The sequence below is a fragment of the Pseudonaja textilis genome, chromosome 8 (assembly GCF_049901715.1).
Source record: "Pseudonaja textilis isolate UNSWEBS1 chromosome 8, rPseTex1.2, whole genome shotgun sequence".
Lineage (NCBI taxonomy): Eukaryota > Metazoa > Chordata > Lepidosauria > Squamata > Elapidae > Pseudonaja > Pseudonaja textilis.
The window spans coordinates 34,032,620-34,054,696 of record NC_141997.1 but is presented as its reverse complement, the minus strand read 5'-3'; the positions used below and the strand labels follow the sequence as shown (position 1 = coordinate 34,054,696).

The following is a 22,077-nucleotide window of genomic DNA, read 5'->3' as shown; positions in this document are numbered from 1 at the left end:
AGTTACTAAGAAATATTTCAAACACAAAGAGTCTCTAAATACCAACCAAGAGACTCCGAACGTCCACAAGGCTTGAGTGCAAAACCTTCTTTGCTTCCTGCAAAGAAGTCCAGTTTCTCAGCTGATTTTTATCTCTTAAGGGAGGGGCCATCACCTTGCAGCCGTACTCCTGAGACGCCCATGCTGCTGCAGTTGCTCTTCCCTTTGAGCAGCCCTGAGCGCACGCACACTGGGCACAGGCTCCTCGGGGACCTCTTCATCACTGCTACCAGCCTCCACAATCTCCGAAGGCAACATTCCACTTCTTGATGGTCCTGGCCCCATTCCTGAATCACATGTAGCCCCTTCATCTGAGTCCTCGCTCTTCAAGACCTCAGCCATCTCCACCTGCTGCCGGCGAACCACAACAGGCTTTGAGAGAGATCAGTGACTTATATATTCATTCATAATATCTCGGAGTGAGTTTTCTAAAATATTATTTTTCTTGTAAGAAATTCAAGTATCAAACAGATTTATTTATTTGTTTGTTTGATTTATGTGCCGCCCATCTTGTCTAGAGTTACATTCAGACTCCTGGGCTTTTAAAGAGTATTGTCAGATAACACAACGGTTTTAAGTATTAAATCCTGAACAATGAAATTTTTGAAATATGTGTTATCCAAGGGTAACAGCCTTTTACTCTTCAAATGGATTTCCATTACCATCATTCCAAGATGTCATAACTTTAAAGATCAGAATCATGAAGGCAATAATTTCTCCCCCTCTAACACTCCATGGAAGTGAAAATTGGACTTTGAAGACAGAGAACATTTTTTAACACTTTGGAGCTTTGAAGTTAGAAAAGATTTCAGAATTACAGAATTGGAAGGAACCTTGGAGGTCTTCTCAAACAGGACATCCTATACCATTCCAAACAAATGGTAGTTCAATCTCTTCTTAAAAACCTCCAGCAATGGAGGACCCACAACTTCTGAAGGCAAGTTGTCCCACTAATTAACTGTCAGGAAATTTCTCCTTAGTTCTGGGTTGGATATCTCTTTGATCAGTTACTTCTTGTCCTGCCTTCATATGCTTTGGAGAATAGGTTGACCTCGTCTTCTCTGTGAGAGCCTCACAAATATATTGGAAGACTGCTATCATGTCCACCTTAGTCCTTCTGTTCATTAGACTAGACCAGTGGTAGTCAACCTGGTCCCTACCACCCACTAGCGGGCATTCCAGCTTTCATGGTGGATGCTAGGGGTTTTGTCCCCTACTTTATAAATCATCATTACTGTGGAACCACTGAAAAGAGATAATTTTACTACTAACAGAGATACAAAAGTGGGCAGTAGGTATAAAAAGGTTGACTACCCCTGGACTAGACAAACTGATGTTCCTGCAACTGTTCATCATATGTGTAAGCCTCAGCCCTCTAATCATCTTTGTTGTTCTTTTCTGCATTCTTTCTAGAATCTCAACATGGTTTTTTTGTATCATAGTGACTAAAACTAGTTGTTGTCTTACTAAAGCAGTATAAAACAGTGCTAACACTTCTCATGGTTTTGATATTATCCCTATGGGTTGTTTGTTTGGGGTTTTTTGGCAGCTGCAGGCTTATATTTTGTCCACTGGGTTCCCATACCCCAAAATATCATGAATAACCCAGAAAAGAAAAGATGGATCAAAGATAAATCAATCCCAAATTCCAAAGGTACAAATGATCAGGCTCAAATTGTCACATTATGCAAAGACCGAACATTCTTGAAAAATCCATTATGCTGGGAAATATGGAAGAAAACAGAAGAAAAGGTCAGTAGCAAGTAATTATAGTGTTGATTATTGCACCATTAGAAGATAAAAATGACCAAATTCAAGAGATAATCCTAGAAATATTTAGCTATGTGGTTGTTAAGAGTCAGTTCTGACTTGATGGTTCATAAGTAGTCATAACCTTGAGCAATACTGACTGAGAAATGAAACCAGAAACATCTGGAAAATTTAAGTGTCAGTAATTGTTTAATAAACTTTTCCCAATCAATTTCTTGACAGCTTTCAATTTATTTCCATTTTTTTCTATTTTTCTTGGATTGGTATCTTGGATGTTATCATCTTTATTGTATAGTGTTTCAGTATTTGTTTTTAACCTTTATTTGATCTCCTTTGAATTGGTTACTATCTGTCCATTTCCATCTTTTAGCATACCAATTTGAGGTTGGAACCTCTTTTTGAGTTCAGAGATCTATCAGTATAGATTAAATCAAATCTGAGAACCTGTTCAACTTTAAATATCCCAAGAAAATGGTACATATGAACTTTGAATAGGGATGTAATCCAGATATTAAATTATAGTCCAGAAAAATTATCCACTTTGAATTAAATTCTATGTCAGATTTGTTTCTAAAGTATGAATTTCCTTTGGACAGTACAGCACAGTACCATGACTTGATAAACCATTCCTCCAAAATGCAAATCACATAATCATTCCAGTAAAAATATATATTATAGCCACAATGCAGTGCATATAATTATATATGTTAACTATAATTAGAGGGAATACATGCTTAGTAAGAATATCACAGGTTGATATTGAAATTCGGGTTTTAAATTTTGTTTAACTCTAATAGGAATTACATTCTTGAAGTCAAGCCAGCTCAGTTAAAAGGGGAGGGAGTTCTTCAAATATCTTTCAGATAGAAGAATTCAAATTAACCAATCAGGTTGTAGCTGCAATCAACTTACAAGAATTAATTTAACATAAAGCCGAGACATATGGAAATCAGGCTGGAACATAGAGCCAAACAGATGTTATTGCTGATCTTGCTTTATCTAGACATGGTGAGATCTATTCCATATTTAGACAATGCAGTGATCCTGAATTCATCGAACCCTCCCATTCAAAGCACCTAAGAGGGATATTTCTCCAGCCATTTCCTAAATACAAGTCCCTCTGAAGATACATTAGTGAATCATCCTTTCATTAAAAATAAATCACTTTTGAACAAGTGGCCAACAGCAACCTAACAAATCCTATTTTTCTTCTCTTCCCTTCATAACACATCTATGGCCATAGTGTTTGTCTCAAAGTTATATTTGATAGAATGGTATTTAACTTTCCACACTGAGTTAAAAGTAAAGTGAATGTGCACTTGATTTCAGCAAAATACCGTAATTCTTCATTTCATTTAAGAAGGATAGGAGAACATAAAACAACTGTAAAGAGGCTTTGCCTTTTTCCATCTAACTTCACTTTATAGTGTGAAAATATAAGAAATTGGATTCCACTTATTGAGTGTCACATTTAATGAAGATTTTCTTTCATTTTACAACAGCATCCCACCTAAAGTGAGCTATTATATTTCATAGAATATTTAGAAAGATAAAATGAATTGTAAACTTTGGTTAATTGTAATTCTGGTTCAATTTGCAACAGTTTCCTTAAATAAAATTATTGATTTTTTTAAAAAAAATTGAGATAGAATAAAATATCCAGTACTTAAGTTAAAGCAGCATCACTAAGTAATTTCATGAATCATCTCCATTATTCTGTTACAGTAGATTTTTCCATCTTATGCTTCCCAGATTGATGGACTGATGAAATGAGAGGAGGAGGAAGAGGGAGAGGAGGAAGGAGGGAAGAAGGAGGAATAGATGATAGAGGGTGCCAAGAATTACAGGGATAAAGTAATAGGGTATCGCTCTCACTAAAAACCTGGGTGAAGATCAAGATTTTCATAGCCCTCCTGACCAACAACAGTGAACAGTCATCTGGATCATGTAGAGATACTGAATTTAGAAGGAAGGCACTGCTATAGAGAAAAAGCCCACTTTTAGAATCCTGATAAATGATATTCTTTATTTGAAGGCATTGGGTCCTTGAACTGCATTTTGGATTTTGAATCTAAAGTGCAACCTAGCTCTGGTATAAAGTAACAAAGCAAAGGTCCATTTTGAGTTGTTCTAGAAGCGAGATTGGCAGCACAGAAATTTGATGATAGCTAGCTAGGTGATAGTAATGATGGGGGGGTGTCACAGAGGGAGGGAGGGGGAGAGAGAAAGAGAGAGAGAGACAGAGACAGACAGACAGAGACAGAGAAAGAATTTTAGTTTTGTCCTCTATAAAAAAAGTATTGCTTATGTGACAATAATCTTAACTACAGGTAGTAGATTACTAGATGGATAACTAGTAGATTAAAATTAACCTGCAGACAAGAGCCATGGTGGTACAGTGGTTGGAATGCAGTATTGAGGGCCAACTCTGCCCAGCCTGGAGTTCAATCCTGACATGTTCAGGGTTGACTCAGCCTTCCATCCTTCTGAGGTTGGTAAAACGAGGAGCCAGATTTTGGAGGGCAAAATGCTGACATTTATAAATCACTCAGAGAGTGCTGTAAAACACTATGGAACAGAATATAAGTCTAAGTGCCATTGCTATTAAATTTTAGCAGTATTAAAGGAGACTCTATTGGCTAAATTCCAACTCTCAAGTAGTAATAGGAAGATTACTAGCTGATAAGCACCAGCCATGAAATGCCATCAATGCTTATTTATGCAAACATATTCAACTATATTAAGCTACAATAAAAACCTAGGGAAATTATCTGTTTTCTGCTTCATTTAATGCTTTACAATATAATTCTTTTTGGTGGTATCTCTACTGTCCTAAATATTGTTAGTGCAATATCTTCTTCTTCAAAGATAAGGATTTAAATAATCACACTGATACTAACTGATGCTCAGATATAATACCAGGTATGTATGTTTTGCTTAGGATACAATCAAACATGTAGACCCTACAGATAGTTTAAAGCTATGGAATGGGAGAGACATATGCTTAGAACAAATGGAAATAAATTGATTACTTTTTATTATACTCAGTATTAATTCACAATTCAAAGGGTATTGCATATAGCTGTTTTAATGCTATCAAGTTCCCAATGAATACATGAACAGAGTACTCAACATCTGCTTAGTAACATTATATCATTTTCAAGGATAATTCTATAATTTGTTGGATCTTATATGTCCATTTGTCCATGATGATCTAATTCTAGTTTCTCAAGTATTCCAGGCATAGTAAGCGTCTAATTGCCTGTCATCCATTCTCATAACTTGTCCAAGGTATATTTATTTATGCTTGCTCATGGTTTTAAGAGACAGTCTTTATTTTGTTCTATGTTGATTGGATTACAGTTATCAGATCCATAATGTAAAGGTTCTAACATGTTTTACTGCTGTTTATTAGCTACCTTTTCAAGCTGAGATATATATTTCCTCTGGAAAATAGATTCTGATCTTTATGAAACACAATTCCCTCTGTCAGTTCCTCCTTAGAATTAATCTTCTCTTTACTTTCACTGCACATTGTCCATCTTTCTCTATTTTAACTTGGATAAATAAAATTGTTACAATGAAGAAGTGCATATTCACCAATCATAATGGCTATCATTATTATGTCTTTGATATCTAAATTAATCCCAGTTTTCACTTTCCATTTTTAATTTTTAATGAGATTCTTTATTTTTAACTAGCAAATTGGCATTGACTGTATTTATCACATTTTAGTTTTTGATCTTCTGTTCCAGGTATTATCTCATCCCATTTTGATAACCACATACTTCTTGTATAAATTGGACAGGTATGGAAACAAAATGAATTTTTTTTTTTCAATCAAGTGGACTTTGGGATAAGATAGAAACATACTACCTTTCCTTTCTATCTCTGGAAGTTATTGTAAATAATATTTAGAGTTTTTAAAAGGGTATATACAAAGGTTACCTATTAACTTTGGAATTTTGGAGAACTAGTATGCCTCCCCATCAGAAAAACAAACAAATAAACCCTCTTCTCCAGCTGTTTGGTCTATTCTGATGGCATTGTCTCCTGCAGAGACACAAAAATGTTTACTAGCTGTTGATCCAACTACTTCAGTATTTAGTTTCTTCTGAGATGTAACAGCTTTGGCCAATAGCCAGACATTATACATAATCCATTGAGAGTTGCTCTATATTGAGCCAAGAGAAATTGCTTTATTTATTTCTTTATTTCTTTACTTACTTATTTATTTATTTTGACTATTGTTAACTAAATGTAACTAGAGACAAATACACATTCCTACTTATATGACACATGTTCGTTTGAATTTTACATAGGGTCCATACCAAAATACAATCATGTTCCAGTTATACTGTTACTAGGTTTATTTTTTAAAAATGTCAATTTTCTCTAATCTAATATTTTAATGCATTATTGTTTGAAGAACTATTACTTCTACATCAGTGGAATTGGTTTCTAAATATGTGATATTTTCTGTCATTCTATAATACCATTTTGAAAGACTTTGCTATAGCCTTTCCATCTTCCTTTAATCTCATCTGCCTCTATTACAGCTTTCATGATTATCATTATTCCTACCTTAGCTACAAATTTTTCTTATCATTTCTCTGATCTTCTTAAAAATTATCATTTCCTTTAATTTTTCTCCAGCTTTTTTATGATTATGTCTTTTCTTATGTATTAGCACATAAAATTGTACTATTAAATATATTATTCCTAAAGACAAGCATATAAGTGCCTTAAGTATACACTGTAATCAGTGCTTACGTTTCAGTTACAGACGATTCCATGATCTAATATATATGGGGGGGGTTTTCTTATCAGATGGAGGAAACAAGAAATATTTTGAATCTGAGTGAGAGCCATATTCTCCAAAATAAAGCAAGGCTGATCAAATCTGCTTTATGAGATTTTTGGGGAGGGTTTAGGACATGTGCTGGTTATGACACAATACTACTTTTATATGTGTTTTCCTAGATCTGTTTCAGGATACTTTTTATGTAATGCTATTCAGCATAAATAGTATTTTTAAAATCTTTGTGCATATTGTCAGAAAATGGTTGTAATAATATGTTCCTTACTCATGTTTATATGAAACCTTTCAATTATGTCCTCATACCTTGATTGTTTCCACTCATATATATATATTTTTAATTCTTTGCCATCCTGTTATGTTTTACTGTTTATTTTTCTCATGACATTTTTTCACAACAATGGGATAATCCTTTGTTAACAATACGCTCCTTTTTAGTCATGCTATGTACCCATTCCATAGGCTGATCTTTACTACCCAGAGATAGCAATAGCAATAGCACTTAGACTTATATACCGCTTTATAGTGCTTTCACAGCCCTCTCCAAGCAGTTTACAGAGTCAGCCTATTGCCCCCAACAATCTGGCTCCTCATTTTACCCACCTTGGCAGGACGGAATACTGAGTCAACCTTAAATCTGCCAAATTGCAGTCAGCAGAAGTAGCCTGCAGTACTTCACTCTAACCACTGCTCCACTATGGCTCTTCAATATTATTAAAGATCATTAACAATATAAATAATCTTACTTCTGATTGGTTCCCTGTACTCATTAATGAGCTGGTCATGAATTGCAAAGAAAACTGCTCTATGTTTCAAGAGATCTTTGCCTTGACCATGTAGACCATTATTTTTCCACATTTCCTTCATGTCTGACCTATATCTCACTTTTTTTATTCATTGATATACTTAAATGACTGCCACTAAGGCCTGCTAATTATAGAATAATCTAATTGCATGACAGAGGGGCAAGAAAACAGTTTCAAATTTAAGCTGCAACCAGTTTATAGCAAACAAAGTGATGCTTTCATCACTTGGAATTGGAAATGGTATGTAAACAGGAGGAAAAGGAGGGAAGGAGGGAGATCAAGCCAAAGAGATGTAAATATTTGGTTTAGATAGGAAAAATTCATTACTAATACACCAAATTTTATTCTGTTTAAGGACAATTATTTAACTAGGCTTGAGAATGAAAGAATCTTAGAAAAACATTTATAGGCAAACTGATAACTCTTTTCAGATGAATTCCTTTATCCATATCAAATGTTTCCTGAAAGAAACTAAATAATTTATATGCACAATAAATATTTCCCTCTAATGCTACAGTAATGGATAACAGATTATTTATAAAAGTAACTAACATGTGAATCCATTCAGAAAACTGCTGCTGTTTATTTATTTATTCATCATTTCATAAAATTCCCATTATTAAATTTTTGGAAAGAGCAGTTACCTAAATGGCTTAAACCTTTTCCTGTTTTGGTCATTGTAACATTAAAATATAAAAGCAATAAGGTAGTATGATTTGAGCTGTTTTAATTAATGACAAGACAGGGTTACTTAAAGGTCAATTAAAATGTACTTCCTGTGACTACAGGGAAAGTGTTTTATTGTAAGTCCTTCAAGAGATGCTGCAGTTTTTCCATGTGTGCTCAGGTGCAGTAAACTTAAACTATCAGTTCAACATGTGCAAATAAGTGTTTGCGAGAAAGAATTAAAGAGAGATTTAATAAAAAGACCTAAAGATTAAAAAAAATCCTACCCTTTGTATGAAATAGGTCACTAGTCTCTCCCCATGAAAATAATGTCTTTGCAGGGGATTAACTCAAAAAGTTCTATTACTGAATTCTTTATAAATTTAACAAAAATATTGTACAGGGTTAAATAGACTAAAACAGTTTTTGTGATGTTCTTTTGGAATACCGCAGAGGCAGTAAAGTCAAACACTAAGTTTTTCCTTTTCTGATTAAGCTCATTCTCAGAGGTGACTTCTTCCACAAAGAAAACAATAATTAAACAGGTAATTACACCACCATCATATCTTCTGACCTTGGGAGCAAGTGGAATTTAATTTCAAAGGAACAACAAGGCTTTCTTTTCACCTTTTTTCCTTCTTGAAGTCCTCAAGGAGTGTCAGATTATTAACAAGAAATAGATGAGGTAAAATAAATTGTGGTGCTATTATAGTTTTTCATTGAACTATATAATCTTTAGCCAACTCCCAACACCAAGTGGTGGGACCAGATATGGAAACACATATCTCTGTCAAACAACTAGGAAGAAGGTAGAAGGAAATATTTATTGTTGAGGAGGAGAACAAGAATGTTGTGCTCACTGGGTAGGATGGAAGACATATTTTTGATAGGATAGGATAGGTTAGGATAGGATAGGATAGGATAGGATAGGATAGGATAAGGTAGGGTAGAATAGAATAGAATAGAATAGAATAGAATAGAATAGAATAGAATAGAATAGAATAGAATTCTTTTATTGGCCAAGTGTGATTGGAGTCACAAGGAAATTGTCTTGGTGCAAATGCTCTCAGTGTACATAAAGGAAAAGATATATTCGTCAAGAGTCAAGAATCATAAGGTACAATACTTAATAATAGTCATAGGGTACAATATGCTGGGAGAACTGTTCTTCCTCCTTCTCTCCCACTTTTCTACACAATCTATGGTGTGGAAAGAAGTGGGAAATGCTACTTTTGAGCCTGGCAAGAGATCCCTGAAGTCCCACTGTCAAAAATGCCTTCATTCATTCATTCATTCATTTATTTGATATTGCCTTCTATTCGCCCATGGCAACTCGAGTCAGCTTACACAATGTAAAACCATATTTAAAACAAAAAATAAAAACAAATAACAATAACAATAAAAAGAATCAAAAGAATCAAATAAATTAGTAAAGTACAATAGGACAAAATTTGGAAAAAAATAAATAAAAACCAACTCTCACCCCCAGCCCCGACCACAGCAGATCATATGAGTCATTTGATGGGCTCCATCCCGCTCTGGGTTCCCCAGGCCCACTGGTAGAACCAGGCCTTCAGTGCCTTCTGGAAGAGTGTTAGAGAGGGGACCATTCTAATCTCTAAGGGGAATGATGTTCCAGAGAGAGGGAGCTACCGTGGAGAAGGCCCTTCTTTTGGGCCCTTCCCACCAGGTGTATCTCCCTCAGGGGTGGGACCTGCAACATTCCCTGCTTCCTCGATTTGGCAATGTCACCACACAATAAGTGATTCATATATAACTACCAAGGAGAATTGCCATCTAAAATGAAAACAAAACCTCACAGAGTTTTTCAGAAAATAAATACTGTATTTTCATAATAATAAAAAGTTTTGTTGAAAGCATATAAAAAAGTGTCTATCATGTGATGGTTCAGTTCTACTCACATGAACTACAAGTAATAAGATCTGAAACAACTTTGTGTTTCTCATTTTCACCAGCATTTCTGATCATTATTCTTGCTTTGATAAGATCTGGCAAATTTTAGCCTTTTTGAGAAAAGCTGCAAGGAGATTTTCTACAGCCTAGAATTATAGAATGTGATAACTGCAGATACTGCCTTGCATTATTTGGTATCATATTATTTTATGAGGTAAGCTATTCTTATTATCTCTGTCCTACAGGAGAGAAGTTCATGCTTTGAAATAGGAATTTGCAAGAACAAAAGGGTTGCATTGGGCAAATCAGTCAGCAAACTAACAAAATCACAGGATGGCCAAATGAGCGATAGATATTACTTTATTTCTTGGCCATTTCAATTGATTTTGTTTTCATGTATGTGCATTTCTGTGTGTGTTTCTCTGTTTGTGTGTGTAAGAGAGGGGGGAGACAGAGAGAGGAGAGAGAGAGAGAGAAAACAGAAGACCAAATGTTCATCAACAGTAATGGAAATATTATAAAAATAAAATGAAAATGTTTAAAATCCATTTTTAGAGTGAAATTAATTACCAGTTTTAACTTTCATCGGAAAGAAATGATTATGAGCTATGTTTAAGACCAATTCTCTCTTGGATTGGGAGAATTACCCCAACATACATCTTCCAGAATCCCACAACATATCTTTTGTCCTCACTCTTAAGTAGTAGCAGTATCTTCTACAGCAACTGGAGAAAACAGATTCAGATTCTGATATTTCACTTTGGAGATTCTCCTCCTACTACATCATGCCAGAGATCCATCTAACTACAATTCTCCCTCAGGGATTATAAGATTGCTAGAGTACCAGTGAAGGTATTCTATCGGTTTGGGCTGGTTCTGCCAAGCCAGAGCAGTGATGAGCAGTGGAGACTGAACCAGTTCTCTCTGATGCTCTATGTTGGGCCTACCCACTTGCCCAGGCTCCCATACTAACCTTTTGTTGTGGTTGGCCAGCAACCTGTGCAGACGGCAGCAGAATTGGACAGTGGAGAAGAATGAGTCTGGGAGTCTGGAGAGGACTCGGATGAGGATCCTGTGTCTGATGAAGAGATGGGGCCAGAACCATCTGGGAGTGGGGTACTTCCTCTGGAGCCTCCGGAGTCTGGCAGCAGCAAGGCTGAGGAGCAAGGGGAGCATGTTCCCAGTGCGCGTGTGCACAGAGCTGCCAGAAAGCAAGCTAAGATAAAAGGGGCGACTTGGGAGTAAGGCTTGGAGGTGATTGCCCCTCCCATCAGGTATAAAGGACAGGCAAAGGTAGAGAAACTTTTGCAGGAAGCAAAGTCATTCGTTCTGTTCAGATTAATCCTTGAAGCTCTCTGTGGACTTTGTACTTTGGTTGGTTTGTTATAATTTGTTTGGCACTCTAGTTGTTGGCAGCAAGCCAAAGGAAAGAAAGGTGGGTGCTTATCTCGAAGGGACTGTTTGGGACTCAATACCAGCTGGGAATGAACATAATTCCCAGCATTGAAATAAAACAAGAGTTGTTTTTACTAAGTATGTACTTAATTATGGTCTCAGGAAGTCTTGGTCAGAACACTTTTATGTGCTGCTTTTGAAGCTCAGCTGCTTTGCACAGCACAGCAATTTCCACACGGCACTGCTGAAGTATCAGGGAGAGTGCAGGATTGCAGGAGGTGAGTCAAAATGTCTCTGCACCTGAACAAAGTGTGAGTTTGGTGCATGTGTGTGTGTGCAAAGTGTGTGCATGCACAAAGCGCACCCACCAAGCTACGCCCACTGAACTGGTGGTAAAACTATTTGAAACACACCACTGTAGAGTATGTATTTTTTGCTCAGCAGATTCTTAACTAAGCTGTATGTACAATCTAACATACACACACACACACACACACACACACACACACACACACGGAACACCTGTTAACTATATTGCTGAGCTTTCAGATTATGAGTAGAGAGTCTCATTTTGTTCACATTGAACGCCAATATATCCAATCCCCTGTTTTTAATCAAATATGCAACTGAAATGCAACTATACATCAATTTCATACATTTTCACATATTGTGATCCATTTTGACAGGAAAAAAAATGCAAACAAATATGTGTCTGTTGTTGAACAAAATGCCTAAAACATGCAAATACTAATGCAAATAATAGATGATATAAAAATATGGTTGAAATGTTTTATTGCATTAAATTATGTATAATTTTTTTTGCAGAGTTTTAAGACAACACAGCTTGAAGTGAAATCAGAATGAAATTTTAAAAAAAATCTGTTTGTGTGTGTGTGTGAATTATATCAAAATTGAGTATTACCAATGGTTTAGAATAGAACAGAATAGAATAAAAGAGTTGGAAGAGACCTTAGAGATCTTCCAGTCCAACTCCTGCCTAGGCAGGAAACCCTACACCACTTCAGACAATTTTTTTTAATTTGTCAATTGCTTACAAGATAAAAGGTATAAGTAAAAACATAGTTATGAATACATGGATACATATAAGAAAAATAAAAATATATATAAAAGAAGCAATAGGACAGGGGTGGTAGGCACATTGGTGCAATTATGCATGCCCCCTACAGACCTCTTAGGAAAGGGGTGAGGTCAATAGTAGACAGTCTAAAGTTAAAGTTTTGGGGGTTTGGAGAAGAAACCAAAGAGTCAGGTAGAGTATTCCAGACATTGACCACTCTGTTGCTGAAGTCATATTTCCTGCAATCAAGTTTGGTGTGGTTAACCTTGAGTTTGCATCTATTGTGTGCTCTTGTGTTGTTATGATTGAAGCTGAAGTATTCATTGACAGGTAGGACATTGCAATGTATGATTTTATGTATTATACTTAGATCGTACTGAAGGCGGTATAGTTCTAGGTTTTCTAGGTCTAAAATTTCGAGTCTGGTGGCATAAGGTATTCTGCAATGAGTAGGGAAGTGGATAACTCTTCTTGTGAAATATTTCTGGACTTTCTCAACTGTGTTAATATCAGATACATAATGTGGGTTACAGACTGATGAGCTGTGTTTTGTATGCTCTAGTTATTAGTATAATATTACCAGAGAAAAAGCTACGTAAGATTAGGTTAACAACTCTTAATGCCTTTTTGGCTATGTAGTTACAGTGGGCTCTAGCACTTAGATCATTTGAGATGGGTACTCCAAGATCCTTGACAAAGTTTGGATCATGAACAAGGTCTTGACTATTCAGCCTGTATTTTATTTTCTGATTTATTTATTTTTTGCCAATATGTAGAACAGAACATTTATTTGTTGAGATTTGAAGTTGCCATTTGTTTGACCATTCTGATACATTGTCAAGGTCTTTTTGAAGGGTAGTAGTATTGTCTGTAGTGTTGAATAGCTTTACATCATCAGTGAAGAGAATGCAGTTGCTCACAGAGGTCATTTATGTAGAGTATGAAAAAAGTTGGTCCTAGAACACTGCCTTGAGGGACACCACTGTTGACAGGTACTGAATCCCAATTTTGACCATTTGTTGTCTGTTTGACAGGAATGCTTCTATCCAGTAATGCAGGTGTCCAGAGATACTGTAAGATTTTAGTTTTAGGAGTAGTTTGTCGTGTACCACTGAATCAAAGGCTTTACAGAAGTCTATGTAGATTGCATCTATTGCCTTCCCTGATCGAGTTCTGTAGTCCATATGTTTTTGCAGTGTAAGAGTTGCAGATTACATGATAGTTTTTTCCTAAAACCAAATTGTTTATTAGAGAGTAGGTTGTTTGTTTCTAAGTGGAGGATGATGGATTGGTTAATAATTGATTCTATGACTTTACAGGTGATACAGCATAGGGAGATTGGTCTGTAATTTTCAACTAGGCTGGGGTCTCCCTTTTTGAAGATGGGGATGACCATGGCTTGTGACCATAGTTTTGGTCCTGAAAGATTTTTCAAAGATTATGCTTAGAGGTTCGGCTATGGCAGTGGGTAGCTTTTTTAAGAAGTAGGCACATATTCTGTCCAGTCCAATAGATAGAGATGGTTTTAGATTGCCTAGTGCTTTTTCAACATTGTCTTCTGTAAAATTGATATGTATGAGATCATTGTAGTTGTCTGTGGTTTGTCTAGGAAATATTGGGCATGATCCATTGCTGTTTACAAATACTGAGCCAAAGAATGTGTTAAAGAGGTTGGCTTTAATAGTGTTGTTGTTGCAGTCTTTACCATTAGGTCCTTTTATGTGTGGGATGGACCTTGAGGTTTTTTGTTTATTGTTTACAAAATTGTAGAAAGCGTGGGTGGAATTGGTGTGTAGAAGGCTTTCTTCTTGTTTAATGTGATAATTGGTGCATTCAGTTTTTATCTGGTGGCATACATTTTTGTATCGGCTTTTGAAGTTGGCGACTTATAACAAATGGTTATCCAACATCTTTGCAACAACATTTAAATGTATCTCACTGAAGAAACTGAACTGAATCACTCATCCTTCCCAAATAATGTGTTCAGTACAATGACAAATTACAATGATTCAGAAAGCCCATAAGCTCCTGCACAGTTTGGTATTCTACTACTACAGCATTCCCATCAGATATCCATCCAACCTCTATTTAAACATTACCAGTTAAGAGGAAGCCATCACCTCCCTAGGAAATCTATTCCATTTAACAGGCATTTAATTGTTTTCATACAGTTCTCAACCACATTCTTTGCCAGTAGAAATTCTGCATTGATTAAACATTCATAAAATTAAGCAAATTTTATGGACTGCTAAGAAATTAAAACCCATTATCTGTCAAAACATTTAGTGGAATGTTAAATCTTTCAAAAATAACTTTTTTGTAGCAATATTGCCTTTTACAAAAACGGCTTCAACAAGCATTATGTCTAGCATTCAAAGGGGAAAACTATAAATATCTAACATTTGTAAAATTCTGCAAAATTCTTCTCTCTTCTCTTCCTCTTCCTCTCTCCTCTCCCCTCCTCTCCCCTCTCCTCCCCTCCCCTCCCATTCATTTTCTATTCCGACCTAACACCACAGAGTAAAATAAAGTCATTTCAATTCATTGGCTATTTAATTTGACAATTTCAGGCAAATAATGGAAAATGTGTTGAGAAAGAACAAAGAATCACTATCTAATCTCTCTTCATCTTTATATTCCATCTTCTTTGCTAAGGAGAACCTGGAGAGTTATTTCTAAATCTGTAATCTCATGAGTATTTATTAGCAGCCCTGTAAAATATTTACTAACAAATCAAGGAGAATTCAAAACTAAGTATTTCATGCCCATTGTAATGAAATATCAGCCATGCTTCTCAGAACAAGGACTGTTCTATCTTCCTGCTAAGTTCCTGCTCTCTTTTTCATTGGAGTGTAGAACAACATTATTTGCATATCTAAATATGATCCAACAACTCCTGACTATTGAAGCATTTTCTTATCCTATAATATACAAAAAGGAACAAACAGTTAGATATGGTGAAATATTAAATGAAAAGGGTGAACTCAAATCTATACAAAAAGTAGAGGAACAAGGTATAAAGATGAATTGGTTTTCATATGCGCAAATACATTCAAGGTATGATAAAGATTCTAAAACAGAGGTTTCTATGATAAACTGACTGACTTAGATAAGATTTTGACAGGTACTGATGAAAAGGTGATTAAAAAATTGTATGGATATTTATTAGAAATTAAACTAGAAGAACATGTTAAAGAAACTATGATTGCTTGGGGGAAGAATTTTGGATATGGGATTGATCTAGGGAAATGGCAAAAATTGTGGTCTCAAAATTATAAAATGACAATGTCAACAGCATATAAAGAAAATTTGTATAAGATGTTTTACAGGTGGCATTTTCCCCGACAAGAATAGCAAGAATGTTCAAGAATAAATCCGAAAAATGTTGGAAATGTCATCAGACACCTGGCTCATATTACCATATGTGGTGGACTTGTACGGATGCTAAAAAATACTGGCCTAAAATCCACATCTGGTTGGAAAAAATAACAAAAAAAACATATAGATTTGAAACCAGAGATATTCTTATTGGGAATTTTACCTGAAATATATAGTAAAGACTTGAAATACCTGATTGTAAATGTATTAACAGCGGCTAGGATTGTATTGGCTAAAATCTGGAAAAATGAGAAAACACCATCACAGGAGGAAATTATTAAGAAAATATTGGAATGTGCTGAAATGAGCAGATTTACATTTGAAATTAGAGAACAGGATGATAAACAATTTTATAAAGTTTGGGATCTATTCTATCAATGGTTAGACAATAAAATGTAGTAACAAAATATGTAGACTTTTAGAAAATACTAAATATATAAAGATGTCTTTTTTCCTCATTATATCTACAAAATGATTTTAGGATAGATTTGGGATGATAATATGAATTGACATTAAACAAATTAAGTAAAATATGATTGTTTCCTAAAGCATGAATGAATAAAAGTATAGTCAAACGATTGATTAATAATTATACCAATGTATTTAATATTGGATTGAAAATACGAGATCATATACAATGCAATTATAATTGAAGACTATGAAATGGAAGCACAAAACAATTTGTAAACCAACCGGCACACTGTATGTACATATATGGAAGATGGCCTGATGTTTTTATGTTTTGTTTGTTTATGTTTGTTTTAAAAACCAATAAAAATTAAAAAAAAAATGATCCAACAACTCCTATTTCAAAGAGAGATGAATATGCGATGTTTGATTCTAGAAATTGCTACATTTATAACAGATAAATTAGACATGAATCTATTACATGAACTTTTGGCTGTTCTGAAATTGAAGTAGCTCTTCAGCATTTCATTATATTCTGTCACTGTGGATCAGAATCCAAAAAAATCATTTCTTTAGGTTATTAGTCCATTTGGTCTATTTCTTTAGCAGAATCATCCACACTTTGAGAAGAAATGATCAAGATTAGAAAAATAAATCATGACAAAATATCTAATTTTTTTGTATGTATACAATGGCTGGAATTTCTGCCCACAGATTTAACTCTATTCATGCTTTGAAATGCCAAAATGAAAGTCAGCTTTTCATATGTGTGTGTGTGTGTGTGTGTGTATAATCATATATGACATAACAATTTTATACACTTAGAAGAGCATATTGCAAACCTAAGTAGAAAGGAGTCGCATTGCCAAATACATGTTATTGCAGTTCTATGTGGCCCAGATAAGCAGTGTTTGGTGTTTTAATAAGTCTCCAATTGTTTTCATAATACTCCAACTCCTGGCAGTTTCTTTCAGGGTTTTTCCACTCAGAGAGTCTCCCATTATATATCTTTTCTTCCTTTCCCACATTCTTTCAGACTGATTTTTTCTTACTTTTGCAGTAGAATCTGAACCATGTTATCTGGACCATGTTTTCATCTACACACAAGAATCCAAGAGTTAGCATTTTCTACACCATTCTTTATCTCTCAACAAACAGAAAACTTGACAACAAGTTATATCTTGTTTTCCTTTAAAAAAAAAAATAATAATTGAAAACTCTTCCCAGGCCTTGTTCAATTACAAATATTTATTCTTTCATGAACTAGACAATGATACAAACTAAAACACTTAATAGCCCTACTTATACTGCTTTGCTGCAGGCAAGAAAAAAAGTTATATATTTGCAGAAGAATCCAGAAATTGAAATTTATATGGTAGTGTATTGGATTTGCTTGTACCAGCTTGGGAAAGGCAATTGTTAAATTTTAATTTTCTGGAATTTTGCAAGTTCATTAACAGTAGAACTGAACCACAATGCTTAGAGGACCAATAAGCAGTTTGACAGTTGCAGTGCAATGGTGCTGTGGCAATGGAATTGTCAGAACTGGTTGTTATATATTTATCTGCTGGCTCTATAGACAGTGAGATCTAAGGTTTATATTCAAAATCTTTTTCTCCTGCCTTTTGGAGTCAGTTTTATTAATCTTGAGAGTAGAATGTGATTGATCCCTATTTATACGAAAGTGCTGTATGTTCTGGCTAAATACCTTGTCAGCTTCAGCCCTCACGTTCAACTTACCTCTGGAGGTTCAACCACTCTGGAATAGAATAGAATAGAATAGAATAGAATAGAATAGAATAGAATAGAATAGAATAGAATAGAATTCTTTATTGGCCAAATATGATTGGACACAAGGAATTTGTCTTTGGTCATAAGCTCTCAGTGTACATAAAGAAAAAATAAAATACATTCATCAAGAATCATAAGATACAACACTTAGTGATAGTCATAGGTTACTAATAAGCAATCAAATCATACTAGGGAACACGTAAAACAATATAAATTGTAATGATACAAACAACACGGTTATGGTTATAAGTTGGAAGAGATAGGTAATAGGAAGGATGAGAAGAATAATAGTAATACAGCCTTACTAAGTAGTTTGACAGTGTTGAGAGAATTATTGGTTTAGCAGAGTGATCACATTCAGGGAAAAAACTGTCCTTGTGTCTAGTTGTTCTGATGTGCAGTGCCCTACAGCATCATTTTGAGGGTAGAAGTTGAAACCATTTATGTCCAGGATGTGAGGGATCTGTAGATATTTTCACAGCCCTCCTTTTGACTTGTGCAGTATACTGGTCCTCAATGGAAGGCAGGTTGGTAGCAATTGTTTTTCTGCGGTTCTAATTATCATGTGTGTGTATGTATGTACTGCCTTATAATATTCACTTCCATAACCTAAAACAATTTGACAGTTAAATTTTCTCAGTACTTAACCGTTAAGAATTTCTCAACTATTCAAAATTGAAATTGAACTATTATTCTTCAATTTGTGAGACACATTCCATTGACCTTGCATTTTTCAAGTTCAACTTGTATATGAATTTTAGCTCTCAGCTATCTCATTACTTTTAAAAATATAGCATTTCTCAAACTTTACAACCAACATTTCATAATTAAGCCTCTGTTTAGCTGACAGCTCAAAAGAATTATAAAGGTTCAGAGCATCAGAACTCTCCAGAGCCAGAATGTTTGCTGTATTCTGAATGTCTGAAATACTAATTTCTAAAAAAAGAAAAATTGTAATTTTCCTTAAACTTTTATTAATCTTCCAAAGCTTTATGCAAGCATGAGATGTATTATATCATCCACAATTCAGACTATATTTTTGAAATATAAATAATATCTTCTGATTTGAAGATCTGGAAGATCTACAAAAGGCTTTTGTCTTCCTGATCTATGTAACTGGATGGGTTCATAACTGGAGCAGTAATAATGAGGTAATCAGGCCCTATCCATTTGAGGCTTTAAAAGTCAATACCAGGAATTTGAACTGTGCCTGCTAAGTAATATGCAATCTGTATTGGCACCATGGGAACAAGTTATCAGCTTTGACTTTTTTTACCCCTACTAACTGCAATATCTGGATCCTTCCCAGTAGCAGTCATCATTAAAGCACACTGTAGGAGTCAAGAAAAGATAAAACCGAGGCATGGGAAACTGCTGCTAAGTTCGACAAGCTCAACATTAAAGGAGTGCTGTAATACAAACATTTGCTTGAATGCATGCATGAATTTCCATGCAATTCAACCCTCAAAGCAGGAATACCGAATTGCATTGATATCTGTATTCATGCTCAAATAAACATGAGTGTGGTTTCCTTAAAACGTCTCTCTTGAATGTATGAAAGTTCAAGAGCGTTAGAGCAATTGTGCATACATTTTTTCTTTTGAGCTCTCTATGTAGTCAAACGAACGCTTTAAGGGGCTATCACAAATAGCAACAGGAAATATGAAAGGTAGCATAAAATCATATCACCGACAAGAATACGGACTAATAATTTTCATGTTCTAATATATGTTTGTTCATGGCTTTATCTCATTGATAAGCAAACTGCAGCCTGTAATTTGCTGTCTCTCAGATGGTCTAGATGCCTCCACATGTTTTCCTAGGACTCTGCCATGAGAATTTGGTAACAAAGTACTATAAAACATTTTTCCCTTTTGCCAGTGTGAGAAACCAAGAAAATACACACACACACACACACACACACACACACACACACACACACACACCTTACAAGTGACTCTCAATACGATACAAAAACATGAGAGTAAGTTCAAAAATATAGTAAATTAGATAGATAGATAGATAGATAGATAGATAGATAGATAGATAGATAGATAGATAGATATCAGATTTAGAATTAAAACAGTTTAAAACACAATAAAACAGTCCATGCAAATTAAGGTAGATGTAACAATAAATAATAAATATACAGGATACAATAATTCCCATTTAGTAAAAACAAAGATGAACAATGGTTAATATTCCCTAAGTACAGTAGTTTGAAGACTACCCAGAACAGTTCAATTGTTGTTCTCCTCATAAATGCAAAGGGGGAGGAAAGTCTGATCAGTCTGATCACTACTGGGAGACTGAAAAGCAACACTGCCTATCTTCAGCAAATCTCATTTACCCCAAACTGCTTAAAATGAAGAGGCAATTAAGATTGGAATAAGTGATCCTGCAAGAATCAGTCTAGTATATTAAAACACCTGGCTAGAAACCAGGAAATGATGAGTTCTGCTTCCGCTTTAGGCACAAAGACAGCTGGATGACCTTGGGTCAGTCCCTCTCTTAAGCCCTAGGATGGAGGCTATGGCAAACTGCTTCCAAACTCATCCTCTTTTGTTGACTCCATAATGCCTTGCAGGATGGAGTCTGGGCAACTGAATGGAGCTGAGTGTTTACTGACCAGATGCCCTTCCTATCACCAATGCAGAGGTTTTCTTTTTCAGCAGATATATTTTCAGTGTGCCCAAAGAGAGAAATATCTGCCTCTACCTAGGATTGAACTCACAGCCTCCTGATTGTGAAGGAAGAGCTCCACTTCTAGGCCACCGCACCACTCAAACTACTTCCAAACTATTGTCAACAAAGCTGCAGAGACTACTCCAGGCAGTTACCAGGAATCAACACTGACTTGAACACAAACACATACAAAGTGGTCTTGCAGGTACCCAGTTGTCAAGCCATAAAGGGTTGATAGGTCAAAAACAGCCCTTTAAACCTGGAAACCAACTGATAGCCAAGGCAAGGCTCCTAACACAGTCATAGCATACTCCCACCATTGGGTGCCACTTAACACACAGCATTCTGAATTGACTATAATTTCTAAACAGCATTTTTTAAAATTCTACTTTCAAACATAAAAAGATTCACAGAAAAAATGGTTAGATATTAAGTACATCCTGAACATGAAGGGAGAAGTATATTCTCCTTTCAACTTCAAGGTTTGATTTCTGAAAAGGTAAATAAAAAACAAATAGTGTGCTTTGCTACAAAAGATTAATTAAAAAAGAAAATGAAAGATGACAAATAATGAGAAACAATTTTCTGTAATATTACCATGTTTGGCAGCTACATAAAGATCCCTCATCGAGTAATGTTTCCCAAAAAATAACAAAAAATAACAAGCTGGTGATCTGAACTAAGAATAAACATATGTTTGCAGGTGTGTCATGTGGCCTTTTCAACAAGTTTTGGGGCAACAAGAAGAACAGTATGTTGTATACTCTAGCAATGATTTTAAAAGAAATCCACAGTTAACCATCCCTTCAGCAATAGCTTCAAAAGCTATATATGAAAAGTAATTGCATAGCATTTTTCTACATCCCTTCTGCATGACCAAGTGAATGTTCAAAGTCATGATGTCAATTGTGTATTGTATTTAGTTTATCATGGAATGACAAAAGATAAGACCCAACATAAACAGAGAAAAAAGAAAAAAAAATGTATCAGCTAGATCCCAAAATACATCTTTGTAAAGTTAGATGAATTCCAAGTTTTGAATGGTTTTAATTCTTAAGCTGGAAAAGGAGCAGGTTCAGTTGATAATTGAGTGTTGAGGAGCATTACCTGTAATGTTTTACTTTGGCATCATAACATTTCTTGGTTATGCTCAGCGACATATCATTTTCATTACCATTTTCTATTTAAAATGATTATAGAGGTACGTCATAACAGAATTACAGAGTTGGAAGGGACCTTGAGTTTTTCTACTACAACCTAATCCTATGTAGCTTTTTCTCTGGTAATATCACACTACTAACTAGAGCATACAAAACATTTGCTAGACC

General features: G+C 35.1%; 1 long non-coding RNA gene across 1 annotated transcript in view; it reads left to right on the top strand.

Moving 5' to 3' along the window:
- Window positions 1-7,949, top strand: part of LOC148125170 (uncharacterized) — a 39,634-nt gene extending 31,685 nt beyond the window's left edge. The window contains exons 3-4 of the long non-coding RNA XR_015744509.1: window positions 5,565-5,617; window positions 6,640-7,949. This is a non-coding gene — a long non-coding RNA (uncharacterized LOC148125170). The remainder of the gene's footprint in view (window positions 1-5,564; window positions 5,618-6,639) is intronic.
- Window positions 7,950-22,077: the final 14,128 nt, after the last annotated feature.